Source organism: Sphaeramia orbicularis, chromosome 8, assembly GCF_902148855.1.
Source record: "Sphaeramia orbicularis chromosome 8, fSphaOr1.1, whole genome shotgun sequence".
NCBI classification, from domain to species: Eukaryota; Metazoa; Chordata; class Actinopteri; order Kurtiformes; family Apogonidae; genus Sphaeramia; species Sphaeramia orbicularis.
Window position 1 is genome coordinate 52,624,272 of NC_043964.1, and position 22,106 is coordinate 52,646,377.

The following is a 22,106-nucleotide window of genomic DNA, read 5'->3' on the forward strand; positions in this document are numbered from 1 at the left end:
TTTTCCTGAGAACCTGAGTTTCTCTTTCGATAAGATCTATAAGAATAAAAGCTAAATATTGTTTATATACTTCATGAAAAAAGCATGTCAAATTCCTTAATGATTGATTTATGGAACCATTGGATACAGTACAGGCAATGACATTTATGGAGTAGAACTGAATAAACTCTGCAGAGAAATTCAATAAAATAAATGGATCTGAAGAGGGGCGGTTTAGAAGAAATGGGCATTTCTGACTTTGCATCACTGACATGTTGTACAATTAATTGATAGTTGATTAATTGTTTACATCCCTAATTTGTGCTGTTCAAACTGTCTTTAACAGTTCGGATACAGGCCACATATGGGCAAAAAAAAATCGGATTTGGGCCACGTTTGCCTGCAATCTGAACGTAGTCATATTGTCAAGAAGAAGTCGTACCCCGTCCATGTTCTTCTCTTGAGGTCAGCTAATGTAATGATCTGCGTCACATGTCTTTGGACTTTGGCTGTAGCGCCGGTGCATAGAGAACACAGCTTAGTAGGTGGTTGGCAAGATGTCCCTGTCTTTTCTTCAGTCTCTGCCTCTGTATCTGTGCTTCTGTATCTGAGACATTAGCCTCAGTAATAGGGACAACTGTGTTACATGATCTACAAAAAAATAAAATAAAATCAGTCTTCAAATAAATTCTCTGCGTAGGAGGCTTCCTTGAGTTAGCTTGAGTTGCTCTTTGGATGAGATGCAAAAACAGATGTAAAAATACAAGAAAAGTCTTTTTACAGAATTCAGATGCCTTTATCATCACAGTATGATCTTATTAATCCCAATCCTCAGAACTACAGAAGAGAGTTTGGAATTAGTTTGTTGGATTTTAAACACAGTATTTTCAACAGTTTTTTCCAGAGGTCACAACAGACCGTGAATAAACTGTGAGAAAAGCAAATTTATGTGTAAATCATTTTCAGACCATTTTTACTGCCATTTCTGCTACTTGAATAACAACAATAACTTTATTTTATCTACTGCATTGAAAACAAATAAGCATCTTTAAATATTTAACAGGCTCTTTTTTTTCTTTTACTCATTACATTCAGTTCATAATACTTTTAAAAACATGCTTCTTGTTGAAAGTTTTTTTTTATTTTTTTTTTTTATGCAACCCACCTAAAATCTGGATTGTCTTTAGGAATGGATGCTCTAAAAGGCAATCAAAACTTCACTTGAAAATATAACTCAATCTTTACACGTTCTTTAGAGAAATCCCCACAAAGAGAACTTCACAAGGTTTTTAGCGTTCCAACCATTAACAATCAGTAGATGAATCAGTGTCAGATGCATAACCAGTCCTCAATGACTTGAATATTGAATTGTTGAAGTTTACCTTGTTTTATATACTTTAAAATTACTTATTGGCTTTTGCTAAAACAGCCAACTCTTCTGAAATATAACAAATTGCCTTGTATAAAACAAAATAATTCTGCGAGTGTGGGAGGCACATTTCAGAAGTCTCACCACAGAAAGACCATAATGGGCATAAAATCTAGAAAAAAATACAAAATTTAACTAAGTTGTGCCTTTTACAAATAACAAAAGTTGCTGCTGAAGGTGTGTAAGCAATTAAAAAGAAATCTGTTTCGTGTGACAGAATATTATGCAAACCATTGGTTTCAACTTGATACTGGTTTAATATAGAAGGATATTATCCTTTTAAAAGCTTTTTTACGTGAAAATCTTTCTCTTTTTTTGTGTGATGCATTGCTGTAGATTAGTAGAACAGTAGTATGTTCACATGTTTCTAAAATATGTTTTCAAAAATTTCTGGTGACCCCAGACATTCAAATTGGAGAGATTTTTTTGCTAAAATTAATTTGTTTTTAATCATGTAATAGTTTGCTATACTATGTTGCAAATAAAGGTTAATTCTAGAGGACATTTAGTCTATATAATGTATATTATTATGGACGGAGGCAGAAAAGCCAGGTGGAGATTACTGCACAAAGGGAGAATTTGATTTTCCTTGGTCAGGATATGTACAGTCAGTCCAGCTTGGATTTACAAGGCTGACAATTAATACTGAACAAACAATAACTCAAACTATGAATTATGAAAGAGCTGCAGCATCTGAAACCAACCACAATGAACATTTAGAAGATAAACAGTACCGCAGTGCTTCAGTTTCAGACTCACAGTTTGTCAAATCTTTTATGGATTGTGATTGTCTCTGTCAACTCACCATATATTTTTTATTAGTAAGTTTTTATTTTTATCAGTTAATAGAAATTTCAGGTGACCCCATGTGGGGTCCTGACTCCAAATGTTGAAAAACACTGTTCTAAGTAGTCTTAAAAAGGTCTTAAAAAGTCTTAAATTTAACTTGTAGAAACCTGTAGGAACCCTGTTTTCATACATTTGTTACTAATTACATTAATTTATCTAGTTTTTGTCAGAGGTGGAAGCAGTATAGTTGAATATTCTACTTTGAAATGAGGTGAAATATCTGATAATTTGAATGTCGTGGAGTCGTTGAGTAAATGTATTTTAGTTGTTTTTTTCCCTTGTTGCTGCTCTTTGGACCTGCAGAGGCTCAGTCTGGCCACGGTGGCTGCTGCCACTGACACAGCCACAGTTAACGCTCTACTATTGTAGGCAGCTAAAGTTGGAAGGGAATTCCCTGGTGTGTACTGGATCCATACGGTGCATACAACACTTGCAGAACGTTGATGTATATGTTTGCACAAGGCCCATGCGTATGTGTGGGGAAGAAGAAGAGCGACGACAGATTCCCATCAACTGTCAGGTGGTTTTTACATCGGTTGGAAATAGACACGGGACTATGAGAAGAATTGGGGGATCAACTGGGGCAGGACGGGGTTGGCATGACAACGGGCCGGCTCTTTCACTGGAGGCTGACGGCTCACGGATCATATCACATTTCCACATGCTGGCACCCCCCCACCCTTCACCCCCCACTGTTCCCCTCCCACACCGTCCACTCACCCATCCACACGTGCAGGGCCTGCCTGAGCCACATATTCTCTGGGTCAGAACTAAACCACAGGGGCCTGACTAATCAGACCACACACACACACACACACACACACACACACACACACACACACACACACACACACACACACTGCAGGAGAAAGATGGTGAGGTGGGAGTGAGAGTGAGAGTGGGAGTGGGCTGGTTGACATCTAATGCTCTGCAAGGCAGTGAGGTTTGAGTCGGGCGTTTTTGTACAGTTTGCGGTGGGAGAGTCCCGTCCAAGAGCAGGAGGGAAAAGAGGTTTGGAAGGAGAGGAAGAAAGAGAAAGTGAAAAACCATGATTAGGTAGATGACATCAGGAAAAGTGTTCTGCAGGAGTATTTCACATGGAATTAACCTCTTAAACGCACCTCTGTGAGTCCTGAGTCCAACACTTCAATAATATTATTGATCCTAATAGAAATAAACCCTATAAGGACTATCATTATAACAGGCCGCCTAGATTTCTTTCTTATTTATTTATTTATGTATTTATTTATTTTTCTTTGCAATAAAAGAGTCAGAAAATGTCTTTTTTGACAATTCTTTTGCACCTTTTTTCAGGAAGAACTTAACTTTCAATATCCGACCATTAATTACCATTATTATCCTCCTAAGACCCACTGTCCACATTTGTGGACAAGAGTTTCACAACTTTATACAAAAAAAAAGAAAAGAAAACTGTCCACCACAAAGGACATTCCATAAAAATTTTAAAAACTGCATCTGAAAAAACTGTTGCATCATGTTTCCAATGTAGGCACTTATTTACTAAAAAACAAAAAAAGCTTGCACTTTGCTGACATGTCCTGGGTCTTGGAGGTTAAGTGTAAGAAATGCTTAAAACAGTGTGTTATAGCAAAAGAAAAAAAAATAAACTTGCAATTTTATCACATTTAACATGTAAAACAACAAATTTTATGAAATTATAGAAATAAACTTTCAACTATTTTACATTTGAGTTTGTCTAGATCATTCTGTGGCTAGGTTCTTATTTTTAATTATTTCTAGTCATTTTTTTCCTGTGTGATAGTCTCTGTTTGCTTTCGGTCTAGTTGTAGACAGAGCCTCTCATTTCACTGTATAATAACTGTATAATATTTACAGCTAAAATACAACTATCAATGAACTATACAAACCGGGAAAATACAGATGAAAACAGTGAAAATCATTTCAACAGAAACACACCAGAACACACTAGGAGAACACTCCAAAACAGCACTATCACTATTATATACAATTATTTACAAGAATTCACTGCTAAAACCTCAATAAAATGCTGCTAAAAGTAATAAAAATCTTCCATGTCTCTCTCACCGACTGCACTCTGCTACCATCAGGTCCGCCCACTTTCACCCCTCCCCCTCAGCCAATGCTGGCCTCCACCCTAATCTGTTATAGACCAATAGAAGGAACCCACTCTCAAGTAAAAGATGACGTTTGAATTTTGTCAATAGCACAAACAGTTCAAGAGTTATGATAGTGGAAGAAAAATGTGGCGCTGGAGACACGATCGTCTTAAAAGGGTTAAACATCATTATTCCAAGAATACAAAGATACTAAACTCCCCAGACTCCCACAAGTTTGCAGAATCTAATTTTTATTTATTTTTTTATTTATGTTTTTCAGTTGATCTATGGATAATTGTCAGATTAGTCTATAAATTCTTTCATCTTTTGTCAAGCCTGTGAGTGTTACAGCGAAAATATTTCCAGAGTGTAAACTGTTCTGTCATGAAATGTAATGGCTGACAAATTGACTTAAACAAATCTAACACAAAAGCTGTTGAGTGCTGGGACTACGCTTGTGATTTAATTTTGGAGGGAAATGAAGTTGTGGAATACCTGGACTCATAAAGGAGTACCTTTATGGAGCCAAATCTTGCTTTCTGACAAATATTGTTGTGAGTGTAAACCTACATTTTTTACTTGTATGGGTGTGTATGCACATAAAGGTGACATACGAGCTTATGGTTAGTTTGAAACCATGTTTGGACTAATGTAAGTTTTTTAGTGTTTCTTTTATTAAGCACACGCTAAATAGAAATAAGGCTCTCCCAGTCAAATTAAGTCTAAAGCTGCGTTTCCTCTATGTGGTACCGGCTCGATTCAACTCAGCCTTTCTGCGTTTTCATTACAATCTGTGTATCATTTGTTCTTTTCATGTTCAATTGAGAATCCACGGTTGGAAAATGAAAAAATTACTTGTTATTTCATTATTCATGTACAAATTAAAAAATGAGTTGTTTTTCATTCTTTCAATTGTACGCACAAATTAAAAATTGGAAATAAGTAAACGGACCAAATATCGGGTTTCATGTTGACATTTTTGATATCCGATTTGGTTTGACTCAGAAATTACTGACTTCTTTGTGTGTTATGTGAGTGGCTTCTCCTTAGATTGTCTACCATGGACACACTGTATCAGACACAACAACAATACCTGGAAGATCCTGCCAAATTTTTTCAGTTCTCATGTTGTCCTCCGTCAGAGTAACGTGTTTGCTGCCTCTGAATAACACAAAATTCTCAATTATCGCAGAATACATTAGGTAGAATACTAGCAAACCCACGACTGTCCAGCTCAACATTGAAAATGTCGACATAAAACCCCACATTTGGTCCATTTGCTTATTTCCAATTTTTAATTTGCGCGTACAATCGAAAGAATGAAAAACAGCACGTTTTTTGATTTGTATATGAGTAATGAAATAATGAGTCATTTTTTCATTTTTTGATTGTGGATTCTCAGTTGAATATGAAAAGAAAGACTGCTACATAGATTCATCACAAAAGTACCTGGAATCTGGGACCTGGTACTATTTTTTTTTAGTATCTCCTCAGCCGAGGTTCCAAAACGGGTGAAGAGATGCTAAAATGTGATGTGTGAACACTGCAGACCACTGATTGGTCAGAGAGTTGTTACTGCGTCGTTGCGTCATCAGTTCGTGACCTGCCATTTTTAACAAAGCAGATCCGGAAGTTGAAGTTAATATACCAGTAGGTTAAATACATCCATGATGACGGCCCGCAAAACGACATCATGGTCAGTCTAGGAGGTTCTTCTTCTTCTCTTCCTCTTTGCTTTTATCGTCAGCTGTGTCATGTTGAAGATGACATCACAGAAGCTATGACAACCAGGTACTCTGAAGTCGGGACTATCCGGTAATGGAAATAGCCTCCAGGAATAGTACCTGCTAATCGAGTTGTGTCGAGCTGGTAGTACGTAGTGGAAACGCAGCTTAATACTCACATTCCTCATGGCACTACTTCTGCTATATCCCTAAAGTGAAAGGTTTGATAGCCTTTCTTGAGTTCCTGTCAAAGTACGCAGAGCAGTATTTCATCAGGGCTCTGTTTAAAGAATTCTAACAGTTCTAATGATCATATTCAGGCTTTTTGGGGTGTGACATATCAACACATACGAGGGCTGTTCAATAAGTTCATGGTCTCACCCAGAAATACTGGTTGTTATAATACAGGATGTTACATTCTTTCATGATGGGATAGTGATGCTTGAACATCGATGGACCAAGTGCATTGCTGTAAATGGAGATTATGTTGAAAAATAAAATATAAATTATCAGTCTGTGTTGTTCTGTTCTGGGTGAGGCCATGAACTTATTGAACGGCCCTCGTATTTACATGTTGCTACAGCCATAATCATAATGGAATTTTAACCCATAAAGACCCAGTGCTACTTGTGTGGCAGTTCCCAAATGAATTTTTCCTTGTAATTATCCGTTTTTAAGTGATGTATCACAATTTTTGATCATATTATTCTGGGCATTTTGCATTTTTCAGTGTAAATCGTGTATTTTCCTATATTTGCTCATAAAAAACTCAGAGTAAATTCAAAGGTTATTATGCCAGATTCCAAAAAAAACAAACAGAATAAAAAGTGACTTTTTCAGCAAAGATATCAATAACTGACAATAATATGTGTGTCCATCCCTTGTCATTGATCCAACTCCATAGGTGTAACTGATGAATCAATGTTGTAGAAGATGACAGTGTTTCCATGTTCACAGTGGAGCCTCTGAACATCCAAATGGATCACATCTGTTTATGATTTAAAGCTGAGAAACTGCATTTTACTGTAATTACTGACATGTATTGATAGGATTAGTGGATCAACAGGTATTAAATGTTTTAAATCAGTAGATGCTTTTGATCGCAGGTGGCTGTCTGGGTCTTTATGGGTTAAGAGTGACTTGCATGTGATCACTTTTCCAACAATAAAATGGAGTATGTAAGGTGAAGACACGTGCATGTGTGTGTGTGTGTGTGTGTGTGTGTGTGTGTGTGTGTGTGTGTTGTGTGTGTATCCGTGGGTCCAGTGTGTACGTATGGAGCCATTGTGTGTCCTCAGAGGGTAACGAGGGCTCTGGACTCAGGTTAACAGGAACAAATGGAGGCCTTGTTTTGTGAGTAGGTTTTAGTGTACATGCAGCTCTGTGACAGCGATGACAGCTGAGCCTTACCCTCCCAACTCTCTCTCCTTCTCCATCGCTCTCTGTGGCATGGGGGAGGGTGTGTATGTGTGTGTGTGCGTGTGTGTGTGTGGGGGGGGGGTCGGGCTCCCAAGCAGGGTGCATTTGAAGTGGCTTCTGGGAGGCCCTGGAGCGTGCCGAAAGGTTGGAGGTTACAACAACTGGGCCTCTCTGGACCTCCCCAACCCCTTTACCCTCCTTGTTAAATCCCTCTAACCCCTACACACACATACTCACATATACCCCCCCCACCTCACCCCCAGCCCCCCCCCTTTTCATGTCACAGCCACAGATCACTTCCAGATCCCCCTGACACATTAGGAAAGAAAAAAAACTTTAGCTCCTGTTATCCTGCGCTCAGCACCGTGACAACTTAACATCTGAATGTCCCAGCACACATCAGCCTCCCCCACCCCACACACACACACACACACACACACACACACACACACACACACACATACAACATCCTCATCTTTGTTAACTTTAAAAATACCTCTTGAAAACACTCCCTGGTTCTCTTTCAGTGTCACACGTCTCACTTGATGTGCGTACATATCTCATGAATAGGCCATTGTGTTTTTTTCTCCAGGTGTAACCCAAAAACAAATACATTCTCATGCATTCTGTTTGTGTTTCCGCGTGGTGTGTGTGTTGTACATGTGGGCACGTGTGCCGCTTCTCAGGAGGATGTTTTGTTCTCCTCCTCACTAACACTGAAGAATCTGTCGTTCGCTCAGCGAGGTGTGAAATTGCACTGTCATCCGCTTCACCTGTCAGAAAAGGAGGTGGGGAGGGGGTGATGAAATGACTCAGATCCTTTAGAAAATTCTCAGTTATTCTGTCGGCCTCTTTTTCTCTTTTCCTTTACTGTTCTGGAGATCTGTATCAGGATTTTGCTCAGCAGTGTTCCCCGTGTCAGCCCCCCACCCCCTTCCCCTCCCTCCCTCCCTCTCAGCTTAACATCTGTTTCTAGTGAGGGCCAGAAAGGGGGATGTTGAACTCTTAAAATTAATTAGCGCATTACCAAATGCGTAGAGAGGCCTCGCTAGACCCCCGTTACTCACACCACTCCACTGCTCCTCGCTTCTTCCTGCTCCGCAAAAACCCCCATCTCTGCAAGTCCCAGGGGGGCGGTTTATCACTGAGGACCAATTAGAGTAGGAAGTGAGGTCGCTGACCTTCTGTCAAGCCTCATCAGCTCCCGTGTCACCTGACAGAGGCCATGCCACCACAACCAACAGAGGAAAGGGGAGGAGTCATTGACACCATGTAGGAGATTGCTACAGGGCTGGAGAGCCTTTTGTTCATAAAGGTGCAGATGGAAACTGTTTGTTGTCTGGAAAAATTGTCATTGATGATAATGTTTATGCCTACGCACTTGATGATGTGGCAACACGTCACCTGTTGTGTCTTAAAGCATTACACATCATACAGTATGTAGTCGCACATCTTTTAGACACAATATCATTAGCCTCATACACAAATGGACAAAAGTATGTGGACACACTGAATTCAGGTATTTCTTTTCTAACGGGTCTGGGATACAAAACAGTATTGACAAATATAACAGTTACATAATGTGATAAATGTCATATTCATTATTAATATTGATGTTTCTATGTCTGATCCTCATAAACAGGACATCATACAGCTGTAGACATGTGTCCCAATATTTATGTTCATATATTTTAGAAACATCAATATTTCCTTAAAGTTTAATGGAAGATTTTTCTTTCTCAGTGAGATGTGATGAAAGTAGATGGTTAGATGTGGAAGAAAATTATTATTTGCAGTCAGAGGAGGAAAAATATTGTAGAAATTTAGAGGTAGAACATTTAAAATCAGAGTTGTGGATAAAAAAAAAATAAATAAATAGAAAAAAATCATTGTTTGGGGTAAACCATCTCTGAGGCATTTTGGAAGCAAAGATAATTAAAGCCAGACTAACCAATGCAATGATATTTATCCCAATATAAAACTATATTCTGACATTAGTCATTATTGTTTTGTGTCCCAGACCCCTGTTAGAAAAGAAACACCTGAATTCAACGTGTCCACATACTTTTGTCCATTTGTGGATGAGTTATGTAAATATGATATGAGGCTAACGATATGCTAATTGTATATTTAACCTTAGCAAACCTTCATCACTCATCTGAATTGTTTTATAACTGCATATTTTTGTATATTCTCATCAACATTCTGGTACAATGCTGATGTTTAAAGGCCTAGTATCTTAAAATTCAGGGTGATCTAATTGCAGAGATGGAATATAATATTCATTATTATCTGTTCATGATTGTACAATCACCTTTGATTAATTGTTTTATTACTTTAGAATGAGCTGTTTATATCTGTAGAAGGATTGACTTACCTTTTCACTAGGAATAAGCATTATGTTGAACTGAGATGAACTGGGGACACATCCAGGTTGTACCCCATCTTCATCTGTTGGTCACTGGGATAGGCTCCAGTGACCCTATGATCCAGTGAAAATAGATAAATAACAGAATGGAATATTAGCTTTGAAAAGCCTAAATAGTGCCTAAATGGCAAAATCGAGGTCAATCCTCTGGATATCATTCTTGCTCAACAAACAAACAAGAAAAAAGCACATTTTCAGCCCTGGCCATTAGAGATACTTGCTCAAAGATCATATTGATAAGCAGTTTAGGTAAATCAGAATCAGTCACTCCTTATAGAATAGATTGAGTTCAAATCAAACTAATATTTTCTGGAGCACTTAGAGGTGTGTGTGTGTGTGTGGGTGTGGGTGTGTGTGTGTGTGTGAGAGAGAGACAGACAGAGAGAGTTAGAGTCAGGTAGCTTTTTGTGCATTTCTGAATAATTTTGGGCCATATTATTACATAATTTTGTCAATGTCTGATGAGTTGTCATTAGTCCAGAAACAGACTGTTAGGGATGTAGTTCAACAAAAAATAGGTTTCGAGACCAATTTTTGGTGGTCTCTGTCTTCTCATGGACTCAACTCATTTGGTCTTGGTCATGTCTTGATCTCAGATGTAGCAGTCTCGATGGGATTTGTACAAAAACTGTATCATCACAGAATAGTATCATTATTACCTCTGCCAAGGAGGTTATGTTTTTGTTGGCGTTGGTTGGTCTGTCTGTCTGTCTGTCTGTCTGTGAGCAAGATAACTCAAAAAGTTATGGATGGATTTGGATGAAAATTTCAGGAAGTTTTGATACTGGCACAAGGAACAAATGATTAAATTTTGGTGGTGATCAGGGGTGGGGGAGCCACTGATCTGCCTTGGTGGAGGTCTGCGCTCTCAGAGTGCCTCTAGTTCATTAGGCACCCTCTTCAAATGCAACCAGTCAGATGCATCTATTTTAAAAACATTTTACATTGAATAAATTTTCTCAACAGGCAATGCCAGCCCTCTACAGTCCACTAGTGATGTAGTTGACCTTTTTTTTTTTTGCGGTCTCTGTCTTGTCACAGACTCAACTCATTTGGTCTTGGTCTTGTCTTGGTCTCCATACCCTTCGGTCTCAGCCTTGTCTTGGTCTTGGTCTGGCCGGTCTAGACTAAAACCCTACAGACTGTCGCCTAACATGTCTGGCCTGAGGTTTATAATGAACCAAAAAAAATTTTCAGTCACTTTTTCAGCAGCAGCAAAAGAACACAATACACAAATCCTGAAAGTTAACACAACTGAACCATTTAGTGCAGTCTGACATTATCAATATATACACGCTTAAACACGTTAACCTGTACAAAACCATAATACACTTATACATGGGCCTCTTAAAATGAGTGACTGAGAAGGGAAGTCTGAACAGCAGTGTTTTTAATGACACCACTTTATGATCCCTCTGAACAGGAGATAAATCCAAATTAAGATCGCCCAGCTTTAATCCCTCCTCCTTCTACACTGAGGCTGTTTAAACCACTTAAGCAGCTCCACACAGGGAATAAAGTTTCTACTAAAGCTGCACTACTGGTTCATCATTTTCACCTCTGAGCCACTTTTAGGGGATAAAATAGGCCAGTTAGAGTTGGTGTCCCAATTTGATCCCACAGGATGGGACTGAAGTGTTTACTGAGACCATGCTGCTAATTAAAATACACTAATTAAAACCCATTCCTTTCTCCTTTCATGTTTCTGCTGCTGCCCGGCTGCTGTCCTGACAAAAGGTAAGAAACTCTGTTCTCACACTCATCTCAAATCTCTGTCTGAACTGTATTTCCTCTTCCTTTGTTTGCTTTTATATCCTCATACTCAGAATCATCAAACAAACCCACTTAGTGTTTTCACCAAGCATTTCCACAAATTTCATTTCAAGCTCACTTTGTTGGGACAGACATTTGTGGGCCCTTGACCCTTTCAAGGACTTATGATTTAGCACTGAGTAATTCTGAGTTCTGTTCCATGGCCAGTCTGTAGTAGATTTCCATGACAACTTTCAGTGCTGATTGAGGACAGTGTGCTGGATGGTTGTGCTGGTTGTGTGTCAGTCTTGGCTGTTGTGTGTGGAAAGTATTGCAGGTTTAAGTGTTTTGGTGTATACTGGTGTATTCATACTGGACCTGAACAGAACCCTGTGGAATTTTTCCTTTAATCAGGGTTTACATCCATCTGTATTCATTGAACATTTGAAGTAAGTGTGTTGAATGTGTTTAATTCTTCCACAGAAACAGCACATTTCTTTCAATAGTTTTCATCCTGTGTTATGTATGTTGATGTTTGTTAATCAGCTTTAGCTTGTGTTTTCTCATTGGCTTTATTACCTGATATATTAGCTTAGACTGCATCTGGTTTAGCAGTAGAACAGCATTCAACCATAGCACTGTAGCGTTTACTCATGTCACCTCAAGCAGAGTGACAATAGTTAAACCGCAGTCCAGGATGTTGTAGAAATATGACTTTAAAACATTGGAATGACATTTAGTGAATGTTCATCTTGAAGTCATCATATCTTCGTTAACCCATAAGGACCCAGTGCTACTTTAGTGTCAGTTCCCAAATGAATTTTTCTCTATCTTTAACCTTCTTTAAGTGATTTATCACCATTTACTGTAATATTATCCCCTGTATTTTGGGTTTTGTCAGTGAAAATCAGGTATTTTATTACATTTAATGCACTGATCAGGTAGAAGTTCATAAAAGCCCAGAGTAAAGTTGAGGGTTATTATTTTAAAAACAGAAAACTCAAGAAAAAGTGACTTTTTCAGTCCAATCTCTCATTAACTGAACATAAACCCAGTGTGTCCATCCACTGTCATTGATCCAACTCCATGGGTTTTACTGGTGAATCAATGTTGTAGAAGATGACACTGTTTCCATGGTAACTATGAAGCTTCTGAACATCCAAATGGGTCATATCTGATGACCATGAAAAGATGAATAACTGTATTTTACATCAATTATTGACATGCATTCATTGGATATGTGGATGGTTGGTTGACGGGAATGGTTGAATGGTTTTGGTTGACGGTGGATGTTTGGGTCTTTATGGGTTAAAATCTTCTATATGTAAATATTTTTTGAAACTTTGCTTCAAACAGTTAAAGTTTAAGTTTAATTAGTTGTGTTTTGTAAATGAAAGTGTTACAATTGTTGTGAACTAACTTTCAAATTCAGAATGGTTTAATAGCGTTTTGGACCGAAGCCCTCCTATTGTTCTCTATTCTGTTCGAATGGATTCAACACAGTTGAGTGTTTGAAGCTCCCACTCCTCCTCTCCTTCTGTCAAGTCTCGACTGCAACACCTTAATTTGTTCCCGGACTACATTTTTGTCACCCTCTCCACCCCCACTCTCCTCCCAATCATCCGTCTCTCCGCCTCCTCCTCATCCTCCTCCACCTTTCCCCTCTCTCCCATCCAATTTCTCCACTTTTCTCTTCCCCGTTACCCAGCTCTATCTCCCATTCCTCCGGCTCCTCCTCCCCCTTAACGTTCAGCTTATCTCACCCCATCTCCCCTTTCTCTCTCTCGCTCTCATGCCCCCCCCCCCCCCTCAGCTTCCTCACTTTCCACCCCTCCTCTTCCTCCCAACCCAGTTCTGTTTGCGCCTGTTTACCTCCATCGTTCCACCAGATGGTTTGTGTTAAAACTGTACGTTTGACAGCTCAGCTCGGCTCGTTTCTTTTTTTTTTCTCTCTCTCTTTTTCTTTTTTTCCTTGATATTATTTTAACATCGGGGGGATTGCTCAGACCTGGAGGAGCACAGAAGAAGGACAAGCAGGGGGTAAAAGGAAATTAAATATGAAAAACTCTGATGTATTAAAAGCAATTATTCCGTCAAACGAAGGGCAACAGTCATCACAAGACCCTTTTTGGTTTGGTTCCCTGTTACTTTTTTTAAATAAAGGCACATATAATGTAATATTGATTTAAATCACATCTGTTAGGGTGATTTCATCCGCCCCCTCTCCCTCTGCTCCATGTCTTTTGGAAGGGAGAAGGGGCCCGGGCTGCCAGAAATAATTGCTTGTTTGCTGGTATTTACTTAAAATCTGTCAAAGAGAGAGAGAGAGAGAAAGAGAGAGAGAGAGAGAGTTAGTTGTCATTATCTGCTTGTAGTTTTACTGCTGGGGCGTTTGGTGCTTACGTATGTCGCTTTCCATTTAGCCATTTGGGTCCTAGCAGAAAATTATACTCGTTAAAGAATATAATTAGTTGTTGACCCAAATGCGAAACAAAACATCCGGCAGGTGTAAAAGTGTGGAATGCGAGCCAATTCCATTCACAAGTCATGTGACACCTGAGCCAGTTACAAATACCGATAAGAGCTTTTCATCTTTCATCGTAATACAAAGCGTCTGTATTTGACATTATTGAAAATGTTTTACCGGTGAAGATTTGCGTTATGGTTTTTGTTGTGGCTTCAAGGACAATCACTGCTACTCAAGTTACTAATTAATTACAGTGTGGGAATGGAGACAGAAATGACAGAGCAGAAGGTAGGCGTACGGTGTCAGCTCTAATCAGCTGACTGTACTTGAAAGAAGTATGCACACTCGTTACCTTAAAAAAAACCACACATAGTGGAACAGAAATTGTAATAACAAATGTTTATTTAGTGTTGTAATCTTACACTGGAGTTTAACTTAAGATGTTTTCTGTTCCAAATAAGCTATTTATTTATATATTTTAACCTTTATTTAAACAGGAAGTCCCTTGAGACAACATTTCTTTTTCGAGGAAGACCTGACCAAGAGGCACATCAGTACAATATAAAAGAACTAACAGAATATAAAAGTTACATACAATTAAGACAACATAATATAGTTGAAAACCACATTTATCCAAGTTGGGTAAACTAATAAGACATTCCCTGTGACTTAGAACCTGTCGCTGGAGTATCAACCACCTATTCTGATTGTCTTAAACAGAGCAAATAAGTGATTCTCATGATTCAATAAGCATTCATGAACAACAGGTTAAATGGATGAGGGTGGTGGCAGAGTTACCATTACAGATAGTTTTTTGGTTCTTTAACAGACCAGTTACTCATGCTCCCATTTGAGTGTAATGGACCCCTCTACTACTACAGCTCTGTCTTCAGCTTTGCAGTATAAAAAGCATTTTCAGTTATAAAATCTCCATTCGGTTATAGCAGCTTGGTGATTTTATTACTAAATCTGGGTTTAGCGACCCTACGTGCTTTTCAGTCCTTTGGATTTTTGACTTTGCTCGTGATCCTACGTTACCACATGCTTCAAAATAGCCAACAAATCTAACAACGTTTTGGGCAGATTTCAGCTCCCATAAATGAGCAGCAAACGTATCTCTGAGTCCCTGGCTCTCTGCACTAAGTGTTCAGTGATTGGAGAAGAGAAGCAGCTCAATCAGTCAACCAATCAGCAGCCAGAAAGACATATGGATGAGCTTTGCATGGATGCCAAGTTACAAAATCACCAATCACTGGGGAATTCTTTTCCTTTACTTTTCTCCTGATTTACTAATGACTGTATCAGTTGTAATGTCTCCCAAACTAAGTTTCAGATATAGTGAAAGCAGTGCAATGATATCATGGACATTGTTTTGAATTGCCGTGCAACAAAATCCAAAGGCATCTAGTGGCTTTTTGAGCAGACTTAAGCTACTTTCATTAAACCATAATGGAAGCACTGATGCTATTAGCGGAGTGCACTAATGTAAATTGACATAAAACCATAAGTTGTGCTAAGCTAACAACTGCCTCTAGCTGGAGTTCCATACTTGGGAAGACAGATCTTTTTTTTAGTGTTAGTTTGTGTTTATCTTTCCTTGTGACATATGAGCACTGACCAAGTGTAAAAGGCAGTGTGTTTAATGTTGTGCCATGGATGACAGATTTCCAGTCTTCTGGCTGTCTCCTGAGCAGCGTTAATCGGATTCTATTGGTGCTTGTTTGGTAGGGAGGCCCCAGTCCTCAGGCTGACTGAGCAGGTCTGCCTGACGTTCTGGGTTCTGCCATTGCAACTGTTCCCACTGTACTGCCTCCCTCCCTCCTCTTGGTCTCCTCCCCCTCGCCCCACTCCCTTCCCCTCCTTTGCTAACTCGTTGCCTCCCCAAAGAACCACAAACAATAAACCCTCTGTTACATTTAACCTCCTCACGTGTTTCCCTTTCTCCCTCCCTCCTTCCCTCCCTAGTGCTGTCTCTTTCTGACTTGTTGCTCCTTCTCTCTGTGCCTCTCACAACATCAGATGTGTTTGGGTTCTGTCTTCGGTCTGTTACTCATCTCTCCTGGGTGCTTTGGGTCTTGTTTGTGGGATTGGGCTGTAGAGTATAACAAAGACACCACACGCACACTCTTGGTCAGGCCACCGTTAAACTCTCCCACTCCAAGCCAGTGACAGCAGTGATTAGTATCTCATAACAGCTTATATTGTGTGGAAAGTGGGTGTGTTAGCTGGTACAGTACTCTGGCGATGGCATTACCACTCATCATAGCTCCACAGCAGCAGCAGCAGTGGCATTGGGACAGCAAACAGATGTTGGTCTAATCTTCCCCTAATGAGATTGGTCCCTCATTCCTACGTCTTTATGGGAGCAGCAAGCTGGCAGGCAGACAGGCTGACACTCGTAGCTCTTTATGGGAGAACTACTACTAAAACAGAGTGTAGCTGGTAGTCAGTAAAAGAGACAAGTGGGGAGATTGTAATGCAAAAAAGAAGGCTGTGAATTTGGCAAGTAGGCAGTTATTTAAACAAGGGAAGGCAGTAAGTCAGAACAGTGGGTGGACGGAAAGCCGGGCAGGCAGGATATCATCCGGGACTCCAGGTAGGATAGTAGGCAGACGAGCGCCAATTCACAGGATGTGGAAGGTGCACAGGATAGACTTCTATCTGATGGTCTTCGCTGGCCAATTAGATTAGAGCTAAAGTACAGCAAAGTACAGTTAATTCTCCGGATTAATATCATTGCTGATTTGTCAGACTACTAAACCAATTCACTTTTTCCATTTGGTCAGTTTCATTACACAGTACATCAAGACCCAAGGTTTAATATAAAGGGCTGTTTTTCATAACGACAAATTACACTGGGAACTCATATGCATGTGCATGGACAAGGGTAGTTAATTATAGCTCCAAAATCAAGTTTCCGGGATATAATGGTTTAACCCCAAACGCCACCATCGGATCCACCACTGCCAGATATCCTTGTATGAATGCGATATCTAGGACAAATTTGTTTGGATTTCTTATCCCATGATAACCAACATAGGGGACCCCTAGTGGAAGAACCATATTGATTTCAGCTTCTCTTTGAGTATTATAAGTCATCCAAATGGGCTGCTTTAGTTGAAAAAACAATTTTTTGGACATAAATCAACCAATAATAGGCCAGTTTAAATCAAATTTGGTTCATACTGATCGTCTTCCAAATACCCATTTCCCGTCTACCATCCAGAGTTCATATGGTGCCACTTTCGTTCACTAGGTGGAGTTTTGTGGGGAAAAATTGGTTTTCTGACCATTATTCTGCCACTATCAGGTCCATGTAGCTCAAACTGAGTTCATATTGATTGTCTAACAATTATCGTGGATAGATTTATATATAGCAGAGGGATTCTGGGGATATACCCTTGCTGTTGGCCCCCAACAGTGTAAGCCTCATTTTGTTTAAGTATGGTTTCCAAAGCATTTCTCGAAGGTCCCTTATTCATTCATTCATTTATTTGTATACAAGGACAGTCCTTATTTCACTTTGACTAAGACAAAACAAAACAGAAGTGTTGTGTGGACTTGGATAACATTAAACAAGTGTCACCTAATTGTATTTCAACTACCATTTTATTGACTTGAGCAATACTTTAGCCATTACTATCTCAATTTTTGGACCCCTACCTTACAGTGTTTGGACAAGAAGGTGGACATCTGGAAGTGTGAGAGGTGATGGGATGGTTAACTCCACAGACCCTCATGACTTCACGTTTGTGTAACAAAATCATTGGACAGTCTTGTTATTGTAACTATGTAACCACAACGACAGTAGAGCTGTCCGTCAGGAATAAAACACATTTATCCAATAAACAGAATCACAGAAAGTTCAACTTGGCAGAACAGCAAGCTGTCAATCAGATCTGTTCAAAGCCCATATGGCAGATGTCGAAGTCTTCTCTTAACTCTAAACTGTTACTGACATCTTTAACTTAGTTCCCTTTTCGTGGAACTTTTACTTAGTGCTGTCACTTCAAACATGCCTCAAATGTAATTCTACTCCTCATCCTTAAATAGGTCACCAGTGACCTAATGGATGTAAAAAGTTAATGAATAATTTACAGCGGGACTTCTTATTAGAAGGTCCAAATAAAGCGAATGAGACCATGTTGACTCCTGGAGTTCTGTGGAATTCAACTGGAGCCTGGCTGTTTTAGAGCCAGTGACCAGTGGTAATACACTGCAAGATACTTCTTAATTGGCTCCGCTGTCAAACTGTGGCTGTTGCCTCTTGGCAATAGCAATCTCTATGTATGGCGCCACCTGCTTGTCTGGGATTGAACCACTTTTTACTTTGTTTTTGTTTAGTTTGTTCTCTTATTACACTAGCTCCTGAAACTCAGTTGTTGTGGCAAAATGTTTTACCATTTTTAGGTTTGGTCTGCACACCCAATCACGCTATCCCCTCTGGACTCTGGTTTGACGTTATTTTTCTTAGCTGCCATCTCCCGCTCTTTTTTTTTCCTCTCCTTTGCCTCCTGCTTTAGCTTTCTCTGTAACAGGAACACGTACGCTCTCACACAGCAGTCATAATAGTAGGGTTAGAGTGCAGGACCGACCACTGGACAGTGTTTGTACAGAATGCTAGCATATGTCAAACCTGGCGTATTGAACTTAGACCGCAGCTTGAAACAGCCCACTGAGCAGCACTGAACTGCTCTGAGCCCGAATACACACACACACACACACATTAATGGATTCATGGCCATATACAGTATATATATGCACACATGCATATGCAGACTAACACACACACACACACTGACTGGGGTTACTCGGTACATTCTCCAAAAAGAATTACCTCACTTGAGCCATTAGGAGGCTGCAGGCGGAATGAAAAGCAGACAGACATGCAAGGGGGGGCTGGAGAGAGACAAGTTTAAATGTCATGAGAGCGTTTGTGTGACGCATATTAATTTTCACGTAAGCTGATAGGCCAGCTGATCAGCTTTCATCTTGTGTGCTCTAATGACATTAGCCAAAGGTACTTAATACATGTTGTTACACATGATTACAGCGGCTGAGAGACGGCGCCTTTTGTGCTTGTGTGTTCAAATGGAAGAAAGGCACTGAAAGAATGTGAATGCACTAACAAACTTCTGTCCGCCTTGCTTCCAGTAAGACAATAAACAAACTATTCCAAAATATATCCAAGTGAAGTTGTTACTGAGAGCGAAATTAAGTTACTGCATTTCAAAAAGGAACCGGAAAAGGATTTACATTAATGTAGCACATTGTGGAGACTTATGCTCATTTATTTGCTATAAATACCATATTTGTGCCTATTAAAGGAAATTTACTGGGATTTTTATTGCTTAAATATTAATTTATTTTTTTTTTAGCAAGGAAGTTCCGGTTGAGATACTTCTGCCAGGGTCAAAGATGGACAGCAAAGGGGAGTAAAAAGGTTTCACATAAAAATACAAAACTATACATACCAAAACACATGAGACAAGCACAAAACATATAGGAATCAGGAGAAGAAACAAGAAATGATAATGACATGTGAAAAACAAAAAGATTGTAATTATAAAACTGGTTTTAAGATATTTTAAGACAGAGGGTTGAATTTCCTCAGTTGTGGTGCATCATGTAAAGGATAGGGACTGTAAAGAATTTTCTCTCATTACAGCTACAGCAGCAATATATCAGAAGACTAGATACATACTGTAGTTTTGCATTTTACTCACTAATTAGACTTAGATTAAGTGATGTGTTGGACCACGTCTCCGTGATTTGTGTGAGTGCTTCCACCAGTTACAAATTGCACAATAGTATGAAACATCCCATTTCTTTTTTAATATAGGAGCTCCAGCTTGCTACTCCTTAACTACATTTATAAATGGATAATTCCATTCTTTCTCTCTTGAGAAAATGATGCCTAGAGGACCGTCTTTTTTGTTAAAGTACTTTAGAGACACCTCATCGAGCACTATATAGTGTTTGTAAGGCCCTCATATGATCCTTAAGAGATACTCGGAGTCCCACTGAGGGTGAAATTAGCCTCAGATAATCATCTCCTTCTGGGCTACAGCCACTTTTAGCACCAGGCCTGTTTTACACCCCATTTACCAGGAAGAGAGGGAACGACTTGCCTCAGTGACCCCTTTGCTCTGAAGCTAGATCGTCTTAGCCAGTGGAATCGATGGTGCCACAAGCTTTGGCCAAATAAGTTCCTTTCACCATTTCCCAAATTAACACCTACTTTTAAGTACATGCAAATAAAGGTAAAACTGTAGAGTATGAGGCAAGGAGACGGTACATGGCTCGAGTTGTCCGGTAATGTCTTTTCTGATTAACAGGAGTCTCCAAGTGGCTCTATGATAAAACAAAGAGACTGGAAAAAGTGGCGTCTTTTCTTGGGAAGTGTCTCCGCTGGATGATAGATCCCCTCTACCCCCCTCCCTTTCCAGCTCACTTTCCTTACGTCTCATTGCCTTTCTTCTCAATCCGTCTCTCTCCCCCTCATCTCAATCTCCCACACTCCTCATCTCCTCTCTCCCCATCACCATTGTGCCTTAAATCTCTCTTTCCGCCTGATTTTGTCTGAAAGGTGACAGAAGAGGTTCTTACTATAGATGAAAAGCGGCGCTCTGTACATGAAAGGAGCTGTGTAGAATCAACACATTAGGCAAACCTTGCTGTTACACTCCCCCCTTCAAGTAACAGAATGATGCAACACACTCGTGTAGCATAAAAAGGAGAAAGATTACTATGCATTAAGAGATCTTCCTCGTGGGAGGAGAGGTAAGCCAACAAGTAAGGAGATGAATAGTGTTAATGCCTGTTAACCACATATGTTAGAATCACTTGGGAATAAGCAGAGTTCTTTCCTCCCTCAAAGCCTGATATGAAATATATCTCCCTTTATGTTCAGCTGAGATGTGTTTTTTAAGAGTGGTATGTTCATGTTTCTTGCAGATGTGTGTGCTGGTCAGAGTTGTGATGATAACAGAAAATCATGCAAACATCACGAGTCCATCTTGACCACAAAAGCCATGAGCATGCATACCATACATGCATGCATGCAAACACACACACACACACACACACACACACACACACTTTCTCTCCCACCAAGTCGCTGTGGTGTCCTGAGCCTGTGTGGCCCAGCGCTGGGATGTGGAGTGAAGCAGGAAATGTGTGAGCCATGAAGGCATGTGTTTATGCTGGCTGCAGCCGCCCATCACCAGCCAGAGGGAAAACAGACACCAGCGCCGCTTCATTTGCTCTCACTCTCCATCTCTCTCCTTCTCCGTTCAACTTGATCTTTTCTCACCTCCGCTCTCCCAAGATTTCTCTAGCTTCCTCTTTATTTTTCTCTTTCTTCCCTTCTCGACAATTTCCTTCATTTCCCTCCACATCTCCACAAAGCTTAGCGGTCAGGGTTAACTCTGCGCATAAAGTTAGGGTTGTGGGGGTTCAGACTTATTTTATTCTGTGAAGGGATGAAGGTGTATTGGCACAGAAGCAAATACCTTTAATAAAATAAAAGCCTAAACTAGGACAGAAAATCAAGTCCAGAAACAAATATTTCCACAGCAGCAGAAGTAAGCCCAGTGGGGACTCTCCAATGGACCATAAAGATAAGATGTTTAGATAAAGAGGCTTATAAATAAAAGTATGACTACACATTTAAAGACAAATAGTGAGGCAGTGTTAATAAAATGAAAATGTAATAACCCTACTAATAATACAAAAATAAATAAATCCAGACTTGCAGAACTTGGCTATACTACTCCCTGTGGTTGGCCCAAGCCCTGAATCAACAGTTCGCTCTCATCAAGGCAATTTTTCCTCAAGGTTTGGACAATAAAGCGCTTGGACAATAAAACGTCCCGTCACATACTTGAATGGCTTTCAGTATTTCTCTGTTTGTTAGACAGCTACATTAGCGTAATCATTGCCTGATGTTTCCTATATG

At 39.7% G+C, this 22,106-nt stretch overlaps 1 protein-coding gene and 1 long non-coding RNA gene across 11 annotated transcripts in view; both read left to right on the forward strand.

Moving 5' to 3' along the window:
- Window positions 1-22,106, forward strand: part of nfixb (nuclear factor I/Xb) — a 217,686-nt gene that overhangs the window by 105,596 nt on the left and 89,984 nt on the right. The window lies entirely within an intron of this gene.
- On the forward strand, window positions 297-20,108 carry LOC115424182 (uncharacterized). Its single transcript, XR_003936064.1, has 3 exons — window positions 297-395; window positions 9,729-9,733; window positions 20,098-20,108. It is a non-coding gene; the product is annotated as an uncharacterized LOC115424182 (long non-coding RNA).